The sequence below is a fragment of the Hyaena hyaena genome, unplaced genomic scaffold, assembly GCF_003009895.1.
Source record: "Hyaena hyaena isolate Hyena2069 unplaced genomic scaffold, ASM300989v1 scaffold_288, whole genome shotgun sequence".
NCBI classification, from domain to species: domain Eukaryota; kingdom Metazoa; phylum Chordata; class Mammalia; order Carnivora; family Hyaenidae; genus Hyaena; species Hyaena hyaena.
In genome coordinates this window covers 1,122,897-1,135,553 of record NW_024080922.1, presented here as the reverse complement: position 1 = coordinate 1,135,553, position 12,657 = coordinate 1,122,897, and the positions used below count along the sequence as shown (strand labels likewise).

Below are 12,657 nucleotides of genomic sequence, written 5' to 3'. Positions count from 1 at the left end.
GTTGTTCATTCTTGGCGTTATACGTGTTGTAGGTTTGGACAAAGGTCTAACGACATGTGGCCGTCGTTAGAGTGTCATACAGAGTAGTTTCACCGCCCTGAAGACCCTCTGAGGGTTGGGGATAATTATACCTCCCTCATGGCGGAGTTTTGAAGATTAAATGAAATAATGTGAGTGAAGGGTCTCAGTGTGAGGAGAGGTGTTGGGGGCCTCAGTAAGTGGCAGTTATCAGTACGACGGAGGCCCATGTAACATTCTGAATGTGGTGGTGGGGCTTGTGCCAGGGGGCTTGTGATGTGGACCATCTGCTCTCCGCAGGGCTCTGTCTGGGAGTGCACGTCTTCCATGTGTGTTAACCTATCAGGAAGGAAAGCCAGGCTGCCTGCAGTAGAGTGAAGCCTAAAAGAAAACCCAAACAAGTACCTTCAAATACAGGGATCACCTGGCACTTACGGATGTTGACCCACACCTCCCCAGCCACGGAGGGACGGGTGCAGTAGGCTAAACAGCAGACACGCCTGAGAGTCTTAGACTTTTGTTTCCAAAGCCTGAGGCTCAGAGGTGGGAAAGAGTTCAGGAGATAGAGGGGAAAGCAGGATGAAGAGTGGAGTTGCCCCAGGCCCAGAGGGTGACCCTCTCTAACAGCCAGGGGGGCTGGGGTTGGGGGTGGGAGTCTTAGTTGGGGCTTGGGGGGTGGTAGCAAGACCCCAGAACAAAATGGCCACCTTCTGCTCTGAAGGAGAGAGGGTCCTGGAGGAGAGTGTTGTGACCCCAGGCAGGACCCAAGACCGCCAAGAACCAGTAGCCTCACGGGCCAGTGCCAGTTGATGGTAGTCTCATTGGTCACCTGGTGGACAGATGCCTAGAGGACCAAGGGGGCACCTCTCCCACATCCTGGCCTTTGCTAAGTCCTGGGGAGACCCTGAGGCAATCCCAGGGAGGCTGGGGACACCTGGTAAAGACTGAGACTAAAGTTCCTTGCCAGCCGGAAGGATTCATGCTTCAGTTAAAGCTGAGTTACTGGAAAGTTAGAAGAATCACCTTTCTCCTCCACACCTGAGTTTGTGGATCCAGATTCACACTGGACCTATTCATTCTGACTCAGAGCGCTGTACGGTGGCTCATCTTAATGATGGGCCCCCTGCAGCAAGCCCAACTTCCTGTCCCATGTGCTTCATTCAGCGGCTTCCCTCCACTTTTGTGATCTGAATCCTCAGCCTCCTTTGATTCTGGGGCTTCATGCAAGTCCCTGGTCAAGGGCGCCTGCTCTCAACATCTCATCCTGCTCACTAGTCATTTATTACCAGGCTGCCTCTTTGAAGGCTTGTTTCCTCAGAATCTTTGTGACTGAACTGCGGCAACCAGAGCACACTCGTGTTAATTACTCCACTGGGTCCCGCAGAAAACTGAGCAGGACCAGAAGACAGCCACGCAATCCCTCTGAACAAAACTGGCATTTGCTCTACTTGGAAGTGATGAAGTTTGACACCTGCTTGATTTTTTCACTCAGGAGTTAATTAGTAAAATAGGCGAGGCTGATGTTCATATAAGGCAAGAAAAAGCAGAGGCTCAGATAAAGCTGTTATGTTATTTCTGAAACCACATTTAATGTAATGGGGCATGAATTCTTTTCAAACACCAAATATGAGGTGCTTTAGAAAACTGATACCAAACTTCCTCCATATAATATTCAAAAATTAAATACAGTAAAACCTTGGATTGCAAGTAAGTTGTTCGGCAAGTGTTCCGCAAGAGGAGCAAATATTTCTAATAAATTGTAACTTGATAAACGAGTGATGTCTTGCAATATGAGTACTATGTGAGGCCAGGGATGTCACATGATCACAACTGAGCCAGTGGTTTTTTTTTTCCTCTCTCTCTTTCGCTGTGGGATTGTACGTGATCATCTCTCAGGCTCGGATGCTTGGTCTCAGGCCGCGGTGTTTGGCAGAAATCAGTGATCTTTCAGAATGTTGGAAGGCGCCCACAACTGGCACTAGTGTATTTTGTGTCACTTCAAAGCACCTTTGGACAGTCCTTTGCTTTTCCAGACAAGTGGAAGCTTAGGAATGCTTTGCTTCATGCTAGGTCAGGCTGCCTGCAGATATAGACCCTTTCTTCTGCTGCCTTATTGCCAGTTGTATTTATACAGTATATGACAAGAGTTTATTAATACTGTGCTTTAGTCAACATCCATGCGAATGTATACAATGGCCTCCGTGCAGAAAAAGGTTGAAAAGAAAGGTGGTAAAAAGAAGGAAATGATTGATTACAGTAGCCGTTAAGAAGGAAATTGAGGGGTACAAACGAGGTATGCGAGTGGCCAGCATTGCGAGATTTTATAAGAAGTCTATTTTGATCATTTGTATAATATTAAAGAAGAAATAAGGGGGCTAGATGCAGCAAAAGGAGTCATGAGAAAATCAAAGCAATGGCCACGTGTTCTGGAAGACGTAGAAGTTAGATAAACGAGAAGCAACTAGCAGGTGATACTGTGATCGAGAACTTTATCTTGGGAGAAGGCAAAGGCCTTGTACACTGACCTCGTAAGTAAACTGCCAGGTATTGCAACAGAAAATAAAGGCTTCAAGGCAAGCAGGGAATGGTTTGATAACTAAGAGAAGTGGCACCCATAGTGTTGTGAGGCATGGAGAGGCTGCGAGTTCAGATGCCAAAGCAGCTGAGGAGTTCACTACCGACTTCCAGAAGCTCCTGGTTTCCAAGCATTACCTGAAGGAGCAAGTTTTTAACTGCAACAAGATGGTGTTTTTTTGGGAGAAAAGATGCCAAAGAGGACCTACGTTACAGAAGAGAATACAATGCCCACTCACGAACCCATGAAAGACTGTCTCATCCTTTCACGCTAATACAAATGGGGAGTTCAAAGTCAAGCCCCAGGTTGTATTTCATTCCGAGGATCCATGAGCCTTCAAGAATGCAAGGTGCGTGGGGCGCCTGGGTGGTTCAGTAGGTTAAGCATCCGACTTCAGCTCAGGTCATGATCTCACAGTTCGTGAGTTCAAGCCCCACATCGGGCTCTGTGCTGACAGCTCGGAGCCTGGAGCCTGTTTTGGATTCTGTCTCCCTTTCTCTCTGCCCCTCCCCTGCTCATTCTCTCTCTTGCTCACTCTCACTCTGTCCTTCAAAATGAAATAAACATTAAAAAAAATAAAATAAAATAAAAAGAAATGCAAGGTGCAGAAGAACCAGTTAAAGATTACATGGAGGTCCAACAGCAAGGCTTGGGTCACTCGTAGCTTCTTTGCTGAGTGGATCAATGAGGTCTCCAGTCCTGCCATGAAGAATTACCTTTTCGCAAAGAGTCTGCCACTCAAAGCCTTGCTGGTTATGGATAATGCTTTTGTTCAGCCTCCAGGCTTTGAGGACGACTTACTGGAGGAATTTGAGTTCATTAAGGTCAAGTTCCTTCCTCCCAATGTCACTCCAATCCTCTGGGCCATGGATCAGCAGGTCATTTTGTACTTTAAAAAGCTTTACAGCAGAGCAGTGTCTCAGCAATGCTTCAAGGTAAATGAAGGAACAAACCTTACGCTCTGAGAGTTTTGGAAAAATCATTTCTACTTCTTGAACTGACTCCAGATCATTGATAAAACCTGGGATGGGGTCACCAAGAGAATCCTCAATTCTGCTTGGAGAAAAGTGTGGCCTGATTCTTGGACAGGATTTAGCTGGGCTTGCCCGCGAACAAGTGCTGCCAGTTGTCGATGAAATTGTGTCCTTGGGGAAGACCATGGGACTGGAAGTGAATGAGGACGACATTCAGGAGCTGGTGGAGGAACATGTCAGGAACCGACGAATCTGCATTGCGAGCGACAGCAAGCGATAAGGGGGAGATCTCGTCTGCAGAGGATGAGGAGGAAAAGGTGGAGGAATCCCTCACTTCAAATGAGATTAGGAAGGTGTGCAAAATGGTACAAAATTTTGTAGAAAAGCACCACCCAAATAAGGCTGAAGCAGTGTGAGCGATGAATTTGTTTAAGAACACAATGCCACATCAGCGAAAGCCTCAAAAGGAGGCAAAATCAAGTGTCATTGGATAAGTTCCTTGTTAAAGTTGCACAAAAGGAAAAGATTCCATTGAGCCAATAAACAGCAGTGATCCCATCAGGGAGAGTGAAAGTCATCCTACACAATTACTCTCCTCTCTTGTCTCAGTCGCACCAGCCATGGAGGTTTTCAAAGGTAAGTGCAGGAGAATTTGTTTATTTTTCCTTCATATTTTGTATTTTCTTTATTATTTTGTATTATATTACAGTACTGTTAACATTTTTATGTGAATATTTTAGGTTGTGGAATGAATCATCTGAGTTTCCGTGATTTCTTACGGGGAAATTCTCTTTGACATACAAGTGCTTTGGATTACAAGCATGTTTCTGGAGCAAATTATGCTCGCTAACCAAGATTTTACTGTCACTCCAATCCAAACAGACAGCTGGCTGCCCGAGTTTACTCTTCAGTGCCTGGAACATTTCCACACTTATCTTTTGCTTTCACTATTTTATTTATTCACCTCCCCGTCCCTCCCTCCCCACCGGCCGACGCCAACTCTTCCCAATAAAAGCTGCTTTACTCATTTTAAGGGCCTCATTCAGACGCTACCACCCTCTCAAACAGAACTTTCTTGACCTGGCTTGCCACCTCGGTCCCTGGAGCTAGCACCACCGTCCATCACTGTGATGCTTCTAGACCTTTTATTGTCCTCAACTGTCTTTTAGACCTTGTACTCTTGTGTTCAAATAACAGTGAATGTATATGTTCTTCCTTTCTAGACTGCCAGCTCTTTTGAGAATAGAGAACTTGTTAGGCTCATTTTTATACCTCAGGGCAGCTGGGAAAGAGTTTTCCACCTAGTAGATATTTAAGGAATTGAACCGAATGCCAAAACAAAAAAACCAACAGCCCAGCATCCACTCCTTTCTCTCTCTAAGTCAATACCTCAGGAACAGAAACACTGCTGGCCTCTTCCAGAGTCAAATGTCCTCACCTGCAAAGACTCCAGATCTCAGTAATTCTTTTGAAGGATGTGTTTATTTTCAAACAGAATCAACCCAGTTTTCTTCCTCTCTAATTATGTGCTCATTAGAAAATATGCAAACTCTACAGGAAAATATAAAGTTAAAATCACCTGTAAGTTCAATTATTTTAATAAGACAGTTAAGATATTTGTTTACATTTTAATTTCATTCCATGGGGGGAAGAACACATTACAGTTCTAATATTAACTACTTTTAAAAAGTCAGTATTCAAGACACCTCTCTAAAGAGGACATCCAGATGGCCAACAGACACATGAAATGATGCTTAGCGTCACTCATCATCAGGGAAACACAGATCAAAACCATACTGAGATACCACCTCACGCCAGTCAGAATGGCGAAAATGAACAAATCAGGAGACTATAGATGCTGGTGAGGATGTGGAGAAATGGGCACGCTCCTACACTGTTGGTGGGAATGTAAACTGGTGCAGCACCTCTGGAAAACGGTGTGGAGGTTCCTCAAAAAATTAACAATAGAGCTCTTCTATGACTCAGCAATAGCGCTGCTAGGAATTGACCCAAGGGATACAGGAGTGCTGATGCATAGGAGCACATGTACCCCAATGTTCACAGCAGCACTCTCAACAATAGCCAAAACATGGAAAGAGCCTAAATGTCCATCAACTGATGGATGGATCAAGAAGATGTGGTTTATATATACAATGGAATACTACTTGGCAATGAGAAGGAATGAAATCTGGTCATGTGTAGCAACATGGATAGAACTCGAGGGTGTTATGCTAAGTGAAATAAGTCAGGCAGAGAAGGAAAGATACCATATGTTTTCACTTATAAGTGGATCAGGAGAAACAGAGGACCATGGGGGAGGGGAAGGGGAAAAATAGGTGGGAAGAGGGAGGGAGGCAAACCATGAGAGACTCTTGAATACTGAGAACTGAGATTTGGTGGGGGTGGGGGAGAGGGAAAGGGGGGTGATGTGCATGGAGGAGGGCACTTGTTGGGACGAGCACTGGGTGTTATATGGAAACCAACTTGACAATAAACTATAAAAGAAAAAAATTAAAAATTTTTTAAAAAGTCAGTATTCAATAGAGGAATTTCCAAATTGTTTTGTATTATGAAATATTTCAGATATGTAATGCAATCGAGAGAATAATACACCACACACCCTGGTCTCTCTACCACCCAGCTTACAAAATAAAACAAAAATATGTGGTTGAAGCGCCCTGGTAACCTCTCCCCAATAATCACTCTTCTGAAGTCAGTTTATTATTCCTACACATCTTCATAATTTTTTAAAACATACGTACGTATCTCTAAGCAATACACAGAATTATCTTCTATTTAAAAAAATTTTAGGGACGCCTGTGTTGCTCATTCAGTTGAGTGTCCAACTCTTGACTTCAGCTCAGGTGATAATCTGACAGTCATGAGATTGAGCCCTGTGTCAGGCTCTGTGCTGACAGTGTGGAGCCTGCTTGGTATTCTTTCTCCCTCTCTCGCTTCCCTTCCCCTGCTCGTGGGCTCTCTCTTGCTTGCAGAATAAATAAACATTTGAAAAAAAAAAAGTATCCATAGGTGCGATATCTCCTGACCTTGGAGTTCCTCCTGAACTTGGGGCAGTTCACTGCTTCATGGTTCCACTGTTATTTATTTCCCCCTCTATTTGTGTTTTGTCCCATTGATGCAGAACTGGTTATTTCCTGTAGTTTGTTATCCTGTCCGATACTGTGATGAGTGTATCTGTAAAGCAAGAATTTCTGTGGGGTGCACAGTAAGGAGTATAAGTGGTTGGTATCACATTACACACACTCTTCACTTTTACTCTCCCGTTTCTGTTTAAACAGGACAATCGTAAGATATTTGAGGCTGCCATTCATTCGTCATTTACTTCACGTAAATCAAGCACAACCTCATGAAGGATGCCACCACTCTTTATTCCAGGAATTAAAAATTTTAAATGTAAAAAAGATCCTCCCGTCACCAGCACCTGCAAGCTGTCAGACACACCCCTGCAGAGCAGGGTGAGTACTGGACTGTGCTGTTGAGGACAGCAGCCCATGGTCAGTGGAGGCCGGCAGATGGGTGCCATGGCCATGGCCGTGTCATCACAGCGGAAGCCCCGGCAAGGCAGGGTGGCCAAGGGCAGGTGTTGTGTTCATCCTGGGAATCCTGATGGGAACACAGGGTTTGTACAGTGCGGGTCGGCGCAGCCTGAGACGCAGGTTCAAGGTCCCGGGGGGGTCTATCTGTCAGAAACAAGGGCCACCTCCTGAGCAGTGTGGGTGCAGCTCAGCATCCCTTAGGAAGCGTGGCCCTCAGATGTGAGGGACACATCCTATAGGAGAGGAGCTCTTAACTGCTGTCATGGCCAGTCATCCACTCTCCGTGGCCTGGGAGCCTCTGTTAACATCTGGATTCTCAAGTGACTTCTGACTTGACCCTGTTTACACATCCAGCATGATTGTTGTCTTCTACTTCTAAAAGCGATGATGTAGGAATTAATTCTCAGCTGGCCAAATGATGGTACAGACTGACAGGGAAACTTCATTCTGGGACGACATCACATCAGGGTTTAAAATAACCCTGGAGGGGGCGCCTGGGGGGCTCAGTTGGTTAATCATCTGACTTCAGCTCAAGTCATGATCTTGCAGTCTGTGAGTCTGAGTCCTGCATCGGGCTCTGTGCTGTCAGCTCGGGGCCTGGAGCCTGTTCCGATCCTGTGTGTGTCTCTCTCTGCCCCTCCCCTGCTCGTGCTCTGTCTCTCAACAATAAATAAACAGTAAACAATTTTAAAAGATAAAAAAATAAAATAAACCCCAGAGATGACCCAGAGGACCCCAAGCAGAGGGTCAGCGGCTGTGTGTGAAGCTTGTGGTTTTCCAGCTGGACAATGGCTGGCACAGGACAGGCCTTCATTTATGGACTTTCATCTCCGTGCCAAGACTCAGCAAACTGAATCTGCCAGAGCTGATTTCGAGAATACTCCTTGAAGTCCAACAGGAGTGGTTCGAATGTTCCCATGCTCCTTCAGGAGATGAATTCTTGGGGAAAAGAGTTGTTGTTGTTTTTTTTCCAGATAGGAAGGGTGGATGAGAAGCCAGGAGACTGGCTTCTAACCCTATTTCTACATTTAATTTACTTGTCTGACTTTGAGCAAGTTTTCGTCTCTGCATTTGCGGGCTTCCCCTTTGTAGCAGTGTGACCCTCTTGTCCTGAAAAGACTGGACCCAAGCATGACGCCTCAGGTGGAAACAAAACCAGTAAGACAACTCAGTAAATACATAAAATATGAGACCAACCCGGGGGGCTCGGTCGGTTGAGCACCTGGCTTTGGCTCAAGTCATGATCTCACAGTTTGTGACTTTGAGCCCCGTATCGAGCTCACTGCTGTCAGCAGAGGGCCTGCTTCGGATACTGTGTCCCCCCCCCGTCTCTCTGCCCTTCCGCTCCTCATGTGCTCATATGCTCTTTCTCTCTCTCAAAAATAAATAAACAGTAAAAAAAAAAAAATAATGTTTATTTTTGAGAGAGACAGAGACACAGAATCTGAGGCAGGCTCCAGGCTCCGAGCTGTCAGCACAGCGTCTGATGTGGGGCTCTAAATCACAAACAGCGAGAACATGACCTGAGCCAAAGTCAGATGCTTCACAGACTGAGCCACCCAGGTGCTCCTCAAAAATAAACATTAAAAAAAACATATTAGACACTGTCACCTGGCTTTCTGAGCTATAAACTTAATGGCTTGATCGTGAAAAAACCATTTCAGTTTAGAAGAATTTATGACCAAATGACTACTCAGACAGTTGTCTTTAAAGATGAAGGGAAGAGGCACTGGGGGGCTCAGTTAAGGTACCGACTTTGGCTTAGGTCATGATCTTGTGGTTCATGAGTTTGAGCCCCCTGTCCAACTCTGTGCTTACAGCTCAGAGCCTGGAGCCTGCTATGGAGTCTGTTTCCCTCTCTCTGCCCCTCCCCTGTTCATGTTCTCTCTCTCTCTCAAAAATAAACATTAAAAAAAAGATGAAGGCTGTCACCCATGAACACTGCTGATCATTTGTTACATACATTAACCGGATTTCCCCAAGATGTATATTCATACTTTGCAGACAGGCTGATTTGTGTTGCTCAAGAGAGTTATGCATGGAGGGGAAGTTTTTAGCAGTAGTGAAAACAAAACAAAACAGGACATATTAAATAAGCCTGAAAGTGATCTGGATATTTTCCAGGAAAGAAGACGCAGAGTCCGACGTGAGTTTTTCTTTAACGTGTTGGCAGCCTGCTGATGACCTCCACAGGGTCACGGTCTGTGGGGAACTCTCTCTAAATGGTACAGGTGGTGACGGAGAGTGGCAGGGCGGAGGCTGGAGGTGAGCAAAGAGACGTTCCACCTTTCCCGGGAGCCCAGGAAGCCCCAGACCCACCTATGCCAGCTACACCCCGCCCCTACCTGAAACACCTGAAATGATATTACCCTGCCTGGACCATGCGGCTCGACCGTGGTGCGAAATCTTGGAGCAACATCTGAGCAAGAGAGTCTGCCATGGGGGCTGGCTCTGGCTAGCTCTCCTCTGAACCAGAGTCAACTAGTTGTTGGGAAGAGGTACCTGAGATGGGCAAAGTCTTATCAAGATAATAAGGCTAGAAGAAGCAAGAAAAATGGTGGTCTGGCTCACCTACAAAGTCTCTGTAAGATTGCAAAGACAAGCATCCAAATCTGAGAAGCAGAACAGATGAAGCTCTGGTCCAAATGCAGGAGAGATGCCCTACCCATCCCACCAATCACTAACTGGTCGCCACTTTGCCGAAAGAGGGACAAAGAGCCAGTCTCAGAATGGCCCTCTACACATACACAGGGAAGACCTACCATGTGTAAGGTCTCCAGCCGGTGCCCCATGACAGGAGCAAGGCTGCTTGGTGATCGCTCCTGCTCTGAACCCAGCAGCTAATAGAGGAAGGCAATGCGGACAAAGGTGGAGAGGAAATAAATTGGTGGGATATTTAGAAAATTTACCATAACATTTGTTAATGAGCCACTAAGTACTGAAAATGGAAAGGATTCCACAGACCAGGGCCGCAAAGGTTTTAAAGCATAAAAGTCCCTTTTTAAAAACATTTATTTTGAGAGAGAGAGAGAGAGAAAAAGTATGAGCCGGGGGGAGGGGGGGTGTGCAGAGAGAGAAGAGAGTGTGAGAATTCCAAGCAGGCTCCCCATTGTGAGCTTGGAGCCCCCTGGTGTGGGGGGTTGAACTCACAACCGTGCTATCATGAACTGAGCTGAAGACGGACACTTACTGACTGGCCACCCAGGTACCTCTAAAGGTCCCTTCTAAAATAAAAAAAAATGCAGTGTCCCTGTGGCAGTACTTTTAATATCTATGGACTCAGAAGACACGGAGTGATATAAAGAATTCAGTAATACACTCACATTCATTTTATCTTACCGATCTCAAGGATGTCTACGCAGACTTGCCCATCAGCAGCAGATAAGCACGTGACCTTCTGTATTGCGTCTACACAGGGTTCCTGGGCTGGACCTGCATTCAGGGACCTCTGGCAGTAGTTGTGGGTACCACCTGGAGGGAGCTGAAGGCTGGAAAAGGGGAGGTAACATAACTCGGCCTTTAACCAGTGAGCTAGTGGCCACACCCAGGGGCCCTCTCTCTGAGGGACCCTGTGGGACTTTCCTTCCATGGAGCAGGTAAGCCCAGACTAGGGTGGGGAGAACCCGGCTCTCTGTGGAATGACAATATTCTGATGTACGGGTCTCTGCTTTCTCGCCACGCTCCCTTGTATCCAACCCTTCCCCAGCCAGCCAGACGCATGCATGTTGCCTCAGGGAGAACTCGCATTATTAAAGCAGGACTAGAAAGACAAAGAAGTATTATGCTTTTTTCCTTTGAAAATAGGTTCTGCAAGCCATTGCTTCAGGAACAAGTTTTGGATGCCAACATTTTTGATTTATAAGAGGCAGGCCTGCAGAAAGGGAGGGCCCCAGAGATACCTAGGGAAAAAAAAACACAGAAAGGCCAAGATTGACCTGTCCCTAGGATGCTTGTGTTGGGAGAGATGCGGCGAGCAGTACAGAATAACCCAGACCCTGGGGGACCCACGTGTAAGGAGAGCAGTGAGCACTGAGCAGCAGGCCTGTACCCACTTTGCCTTCATCACTCTGGGAGCCCATGCTTGCTAGAAACTTGTGGCCACTCAGGGGCACGTCATGCATGCTAAGGCCATGTTTTCCGAGGGCCTCCTGCCAGCAGACCTGCCCATCACCGTGGGTCCTCCGCAGGATAGGATGCCTGCCCGTGCCCGAGATACTGGGAGCCTCATCCAGACTACGCCCCAGGACGCTGTCCAGTCAAAGACCCAGGGACTTTCATGCACTCCCTCTACAACCCCAGACAGGTGGTAGTGTGTGGATGGCCCAGCATCTTATTTCCGCACTTGGGAGGGGCACATCTGACCCAGAATCTGGTACCCTATTTCTCTATAAGGGCTTATGGGGCTATTTTTCCCTCTATGAGGCAATAGAATAAAATAGAAAAAGTGTGGAAGCCCTGAGTTTGCATCCTGGCTCTGCTGTGTGCCTCAAATTATACTCGAGACTCAGTTTCTCATTCAGGAATGGGGAGAAAACTTCATGCCTCCTAGTGTTACTGAAAAGATCAAGTGGACAGGTCACGTGAAGGCCTTTAGTGAACTACAAAATGCTAATCGAATGTTAGCTGCGGCTCCTTTGAAACTCTAAGCACTGCCTGGAATGTAAATTACGCAGACATATCTGGAGTAGTGGTTTCAGGTAAGGTTTACTGCGCTTAATATATTTTTTTTAAAAACTTGGAACACTGTCGTAAAATTCTTCTGAACACTTATTTCAAAGACAGAGGGATAGGGATGTGTTATATTAAAGAACTCTTAATATAAAGAATGGTTTCCATGAAAGAATGAGAATGAATAAAATAAGTATGAGATAGAAACAGATGCTTGGAGATAGGAGAATCTTGGACGCATAAGATGCTGTACTCAACCAGAGTCTCTCCTTAACTACCCAGACAGCAAGGTGCTTAAAACTATGTGATAATGGAGAAAGGCAGGGGTTTCCATCAGCTCCTGCGTCTAGAGGAGGTGGGGATGGGGGGGGAGGTGGGGATGGGGGGGGGGCGGGCAGGGACAGGGGCCCGGCTTCACTTCTGGTGGGCACTCACTGTCAGCATGGACATGAGGCAAGGGGGCCATAGAGGCCACCCCTCCACTGGACTAAAACGGGCTTAAGATCCAGCTCCTGTCTGCTACCTTGTCGGGATCATCTTCTGATGCTTCCGGTCTCCTGATGATCTGTGAGACAGGACAAATGCAGGATCTAGAGCCACAAGGCTGACTTTTGAATCCTGGGTCTGCTCCTTGCTGGCTCTGTAACTCTTTGGGCAAATTACTTACTTAGCCTCTTGCTTTCTTCAGTTGCAAAGCGGGAAGAGTAACAGTTTGTATTAGCCTCCTCTTGCTGCTGCAACAAATTACAACAAACTTACCGTTTAAACAACACAATTTGTTATTTGAAAGCACTGGTGTTTGGAAGTGCACAGCGTCAGGAGGACTGCTGGAAGCTCCAGAGAGAGTCTGTTTCCTTGCCTTTCC

General features: G+C 46.3%; 1 protein-coding gene across 1 annotated transcript in view; it reads right to left on the bottom strand.

Annotated features, from left to right (window-relative positions):
* The window catches only part of GNG4 (G protein subunit gamma 4), a 70,698-nt gene that overhangs the window by 45,209 nt on the left and 12,832 nt on the right, over positions 1 to 12,657 (bottom strand). The gene's annotated exons all lie outside the window — the stretch shown is intronic.